The sequence below is a fragment of the Delphinapterus leucas genome, chromosome 16 (genome assembly GCF_059928025.1).
Source record: "Delphinapterus leucas isolate spDelLeu-1000000601 "Yukka" chromosome 16, BTC_Dleu_Yukka2, whole genome shotgun sequence".
Lineage (NCBI taxonomy): Eukaryota > Metazoa > Chordata > Mammalia > Artiodactyla > Monodontidae > Delphinapterus > Delphinapterus leucas.
In genome coordinates this window covers 33,689,372-33,695,905 of record NC_143144.1, presented here as the reverse complement: position 1 = coordinate 33,695,905, position 6,534 = coordinate 33,689,372, and positions in this window count along the sequence as shown.

Here is a 6,534-nt window from a genome sequence, read left to right as displayed (position 1 = left end):
TTCTCACAGCTCCAGCTGCTTTCAGTCCTTCACGAGTGGTGACCCTAGGCTCCTGATTCATTGTCGGGGCGCCTTCTGGAGCAAAAGGAGGCTCTCGAGTGCGCTGCTGGGAAGTCCTGTAGCCGAGGACAGTCCCCTTTCAGTCCTCAGCGAGTTTTTGAGCAGTTATTTTTTCACGGTTTTTTGGCATAGGGAGGGGGAACCTTTAGGGCCGACACACTTTAGCAACAAATTCAGAATTGCCAGCCTCTGACCCCCATCCCACATCCTCTTTCACCCCAAAATGCTGGCCATTGGGCAGAGCGTGATGAGTGGAGATGGCTGGCTACTGGGATGTTGCCTGACTTCACAGATTCTGAAGTCGGGGTCTAGTTTGACCCACATGGTTCTTCCGCTCATTCATTTACTCCTCATATTTAAGTGTCCACATTGTTTTATAAAAGTAGGCAGTTGAGAGAACACCTTTTCAGAGACAGGAAGACCTGATTCACGATATAACACTTAAAGTGACACTGGGACAACTGATCAGTCACAAGGCAGTGTGCAATGAAATAGCAAAGCAGGGCTGCCACACCCGCTGGTCAGAGGGAGCTGTCTGCCTGCAGCTTGGCCCCTGAGTTCACCTGGCACCGCCTCCTGGTGTACAAAGTCCAAAGCGTTCCCTGTCACCTTCCTGACCTCCCACCCAGACTCCAAGCTCCTTGTAAATTTATGGGCCATTTAAGAGATCTCTCCTTCACCAGATTGTGAGTTCCTTTGCTCCATCTCTGGGAACCCAGAGCCTGGCCCAAGGCCAGCATGGAAGTATACAGGGGAAGTGCTGTGAAAGAGAGGATGTTTCTAAATTGGAGGGGAGAGGAATCAGTTTGAGTGATCATGCAGCCTTCTTGCAGGAGTAGGTATTTGATTTGAAGGCCTGAAAATATTTGGTATAATTTGGTACAATGTGGGTGTAGTCATAAGAAGACAATTTACCCCCAGAGGGCCTTTCTCACTCCTGCTTAATACCTTCTTACCCGGTGAAGGGGAGGGGGAAAAGGCTTATTCTATCCATCCTGAAACAGGATATTTGGTCAACAGGGAGAAAGGTTGCAGGGGGAAAAGCCCACTTAGAACAAAACAGGAAGCCATTTCCCTTGAGTTTGGGTCCCCGGAGACTGACCATTAATGACAGAGCCATTCAGGGATCACCGGTAGCAGAATCCTGGGGTGGAAGGCTCCCTGAGGCTTCAGCTGTGGTATAATTACCAAATACAAAAAGCCATGATTATATTTATACTTTTGTAGCATTCCAAAGCTCTGGACTTCAAAAGCCAGGCTAGATCTGATAGCTAATTAACACACTCTTCACACTCCCCATTTGTCCAAGAAGGCGCAGGCTGAACTCATTAAAAAGCAGTCATCAGACCAGAAGAAAAAGTAGACACAGGAAAATTTACAAACTCAGGGATTAAAAACAAAAACATCAATCTACCAAGTTTGAAAAAGAAGAGTAGTTCTGGTGTTGTAAAGACCATGAAATAATCTAGATTTTAATTTAAGGGGGTAGAAATTAAGGTCGACTACGAGCTTTGTGACAATTTAGGTGTGGTACCCTCTCAGCAGGGGCAGGGAAACTGTTCTGTCCTTCAAAAATCCCCTGGGGCAGGCAGAAAACATTGCTAACAGGAGGCAGTTTGGGTAAAGATTTGTGATTCTTTCAGTGTCACAGACACCCCTAGATTCACCTAGCTTCATCTGCTCACTCAGCAGTGACCCAGGCCAGCAACATAACATGATTTTTTAAGCTGATGGTCCTGCAGTGTGTCTGGGCTCATTGGGGACAGTTCTGGAGGCAGCTAGCATCAACATGAAAATAAAGTAAAAATAGGTGCTTGATTTCATTGTTTCAAGCCTAGGTTCTTGTTCTGTGAATGCATAAAAGTCAAATCAAAATCTGGAAACATGTGTGAACCACAAAAACAGATGTGCACGGATCAGCTCCAAATATCTTTCTACTTGTCAATATCCCTGAATTCCACTTTCTTATTTTATAAAAGCATATAAAGATGCTCTACTTCCACAGCGCACCTCACAGCTAAGCCTTTCTGGAGCCCTCAATAGACGGGACCAGAGGTTCACCAGATGGACCAGTGACTGACCCAGAGCTGGATAGTAGGATAATTCTGTCCCCAGGTTGGGGAAACAGGGCTGCCTTGAGTGTCCTCACTCATTATCTTTTTCTCTATCCACTAACATTCATTTAGGAAGCTTTAGTGTGCAAGTAACAGAAACCCAACTCATACTGCCTTGAGGTGATCCTATGATTCAATAAAGTTATCAACTATCCAGGTCCTTTTGCTTCTTTGCACTGTTAGCCAGGTGTTGGTTCATGTTAAGACTGGTTCATCTTGTGGTCACAGGATGGCTTCCAAGATCCAGCATGGGGAGGGGCCAGTTAGACTAAGGGGTGAACAAAGCCCAGAGCCAGTCAGCCACTCTGATTGGCCAGTCACTGTGGTCAGGGTATTGCTGCGCTCTGATTGATCTAAGTCTGGGTTAGTGCCCATCTCATACATTATTGCGTGCATAGTTAAAAGGATAAATAGAAGTGAAATAAATGTCTTAAGATATTCCTAAGACATTTTCACATCCAAAGTCCAACTCTTCTCCATCATTTTTGGACTCAGAATCACTGATGTCTGCATTTATCACACAATATTATCCTTGGGCTATTAGAAACACTGGTGATGCAGCATTCATTTCTTAAAGAGTGCTCCACTACACTGCAACGAGAAGCCCACGCACTGCAATGAAGAGTAGCCCCCGCTCGCCACAACTAGAGAAAGCCTGTGTGAGCAATGAAGACCCAATGCAGCCCAATAAATAAATCTTTTTTAAAAAAAGAGTGCTCCACTATTGTCTTCTGCTCAAAACCAGCAGGAAGTTTTGATAAATAGACGTTTTACATCTTAATGGTAGTCCTTCAAAACACAGGAATTGGGCTTCCCTGGTGGTGCAGTGGTTGAGAGTCCGCCTGCCGATGCAGGGGACACGGGTTTGTGACCCGGTCCGGGAAGATCCCACATGCCACAGAGCGGCTGGGCCCGTGAGCCATGGCCGCTGAGCCTGCGCGTCCAGAGCCTGTGCTCCGCAATGGGACAGGCCACAACAGTGAGAGGCCCGCGTACCGCAAAAAAAAAACACATGAATTGTGATGACAATCTCTCATTGCTTTGGAATTTCTTTCATCTATTTCAAGAGATTTGGGAAATTTTCCATTGCATTACAATCCTTTTGCATGGATCTTGTAGTGAAAGATAATAGACTTCATATGTGTGTGAAGGGGGATTGGGGGGTAGCTTTATTTCTTGGTTCTGTAAACCTCTTGATTTTGCTTTGCAAGAAAACAGAAAAATGAAGTCATTCCTTTGATAACAAAATTCCCTTTACTAATATAAATTTATTTTCCACTTGCTGTTTCCATGAATTTCTGTGTTCACAATAACTTTTTCACTTTAGTGCCAAATCCTAATGCAATCTCTTAGAAGATTTTTATACAGCAATTAAACTCAACTCATGGAATATAAACAATGTGCACTTGCAACTGGAGGCAACTTAACAGAGAATCCAAGCTTTATAAGGAAAACAAATGTCTGAAAGTAGTTGTGAAAGTTACATGAAAAAACAGACAAAATTTGCCTTACCAAATATCAAAATACACCATAAAGTCATTGATATTCAAATAAATATGGTATTTTCTAAAAACTCTGCTTTATCTATAACTATATCCCAATTTTCAATCCTGGTATTGATTTCCTTCTCACTTCTTTTGCTGGACACCAAGGTCCAGGTGAGCTTCTCTGGTTGCCAATACTCTATGCATATTGTCACACATCACTGCTGGAAAAGTAACACTTTTCATGACTCCATAGTTAGAGGAAGACCGGAAGTTCTGAGTTTGGTACTTACCCTGCCCTGTGCACTTCTTCCCTTGGCTAATTTCAATCTGTATCTTTTCCCTATAATAAAAATACAACCGTGAGCATAATGGCATTCAGTGAGTTCTATGAGTTCCCCTAGTGAATTATCAAACCTAAGTGTGGTCTCAGGGACCCTAAACTGGAAATTGGTGTCAGAAGTCTTGCTTCCCTCAAACTCCTCACTGTCCTTGACAGGTTTAGGGGCACCTGGGTTATCTAGCATAGTAAAACCCATTAAGAACTTTCCTGTTGATTCAGTTTATTGTTATATTTTTCTGAAAAATTGTCCATTTCAACTACGTTTTAAGATGTATTTATTTAAAGTTGTTCCCTAATGATTTTCTAAAAACTCTGCTTTTCCTGTAGTTATAGCCCATTTCTCAATCTGGTTATCACTTTCCTTCTCACCTATTTTTGCTTGAATTAAAAAAATGTTTTGGGGACTTCCCTGGTGGCACAGTGGTTAAGCATCTGCCTGCCAATGCAGGGGACCCGGGTTCGAGCCCTCATCTGGGAAGATCCCACATGCTGTGGAGCAACTAAGCGCGTGTGCCACAACTACTGAGCCTGTGCTCTAGAGCCCAAGAGCCACGACTACTGAAGCCTGTGTGCCTAGAGCCCGTGCTTCACAACAAGAGAAGCCACCGCAATGAGAAGCCCACGCACCGCAACGAAGAGTAGCCCCCGTTTGCCACAGCTAGGGAAAGCCGGCGCGCAGCAACGAAGACCCAACGCAGCCAAAAATAAATAAATAAATTTTTTTAAAAAGTTTTGTTGGTTTTAGTAAAGTACAATTTTTTTATGAAGTTAGAGTTGAGGTCAAATTCACCAATTTTAACTGCTGAATTTGAAGAGTTGGAACCCACATATGCAGACATCTACCATCACCACCACCATCATCATATAGAATATTTCTATTACCCCCAATAGTTCTCTCATGGCCCTTGTGGTCAATTCCTTCCCCAGACCCTTAGCCTCAGGAGATCACTGATCTGCTTCCTATCGCTATAGTTTTGCTTTCTGTAGAATCTCATATAAATGGAATCATGCAGCATGTAGTATTTTGTTTGGCTTTTTTCACTTAGAATAATGCTTTTGAGATTCATCCATGTTTCTGTGCACAGCAGTACTTCATTACTTCTTACTGCTAAGAAGTATTCCATTGTATAGGTATGCCAAATTTTGTTTCTCCATTCACCAGTTGATGGATATATTTGGGTTGTTTCTAGCTTTGGGGCAGCTATGAATAAAGTTGCTGGGAACATTTGTAGGCAACCTCTGGACATATGTTGTCATTTCTCTTGGATCAATGTCTAGGAGTGGTCATATGGTCAGTGTATGTTTAACTTTATAAGACACCCTCAAACTGTTTTCTAAAGTGCCTATATGATTTTCATTCTAATTCTAAGAATTCCAGTTTCTCCACATCCTCACCAAATTTAGTATTTTCCATCATCCCCTGTGGTTTCCTCCACTGACAGCACACTTGCCATTAGACCCTTGAGGCCACCGTCAATGCTTTAGGGCATATGGTCAAGTTTCTACAAAGATCCTGCAGCAATCCAGGGACAGAGAGGGCTCAGGCCCTCCATCATGTCGGGTAACCCTAGACCCATCTCTTCTGTTTGTCTTAGAAATCTCAACATCACCATGGGTCTGGCTTCTCCAGCCTCTCCTTCCTCCCAGGTATTGGCTTGTCTCTCCCAGTGTAACTGCTCAGCTGGCTGGAAACAGAAAATGAGTACTCCTCACTCCCTGTTCCCCAGAGCTAAGCTCTTCTGTTCTCTGTTCCTGATGAACAGGAAGGGACAACTGACATCAGCTGTGTCTCTCTCCTTACCTGTATCCCAGTTCCGGTCCTGTCTGTCTATCTCTTCATCTAGCTATGTGTAGGTCTGTATTGACACATGCTGACACCCTATGGGCATAGAACAAAGTCTAGAAGGAAACCCCACAAATTGATAGCAATTGTTCCATTTTGGGAAGGAGGAAGATATACTTTTCGACGTGTAGACTCATGTTGTTTTTTTTAAAGCAATATAACTAAAAATAAAATAGCTACAATGCTTAAAAAAAACTGTTTCCTCATACTCCACACTTTGGGCATCCCCCTGCTCTGGGAGTTCTCCATAGTTCTGCCCAGCTCTGCCTACCTCTCATTAAATTATTCATTATTATTTTAAAAAATCACCTACAGTTTCTGGAGGCTAGAGAAGACACTCAGAACTCCCGGACAAAGAGAAATCTGTCTAGTGAGACAGGCTGCTCCATATTCATTAGAGGCTCTCCCAGGAGACGCAGTTTCAGTCTAAAAATGTTTAGAAAGAAGAGCACCCCAGAGAGAGTCTAGGTTTGCCTAACACTGTCTAATTTTTCTCTCTTTTCCTAGTGTCCCATTCAGTATAGCTTGTGTCCCAGATAGAAGAGCCGTGGTCGGGATGATAAAAAGCATTGTCTCCCAAACCACAGGTAACCTGCTTTGGACAATAGCAGGCTGCCACCAGCCAGTCCTTCTGAGAGAAAACTAAAGCTTCCTCCCCGCCTGCAGTCACCTTGCCTTAGGTTCTCTTGC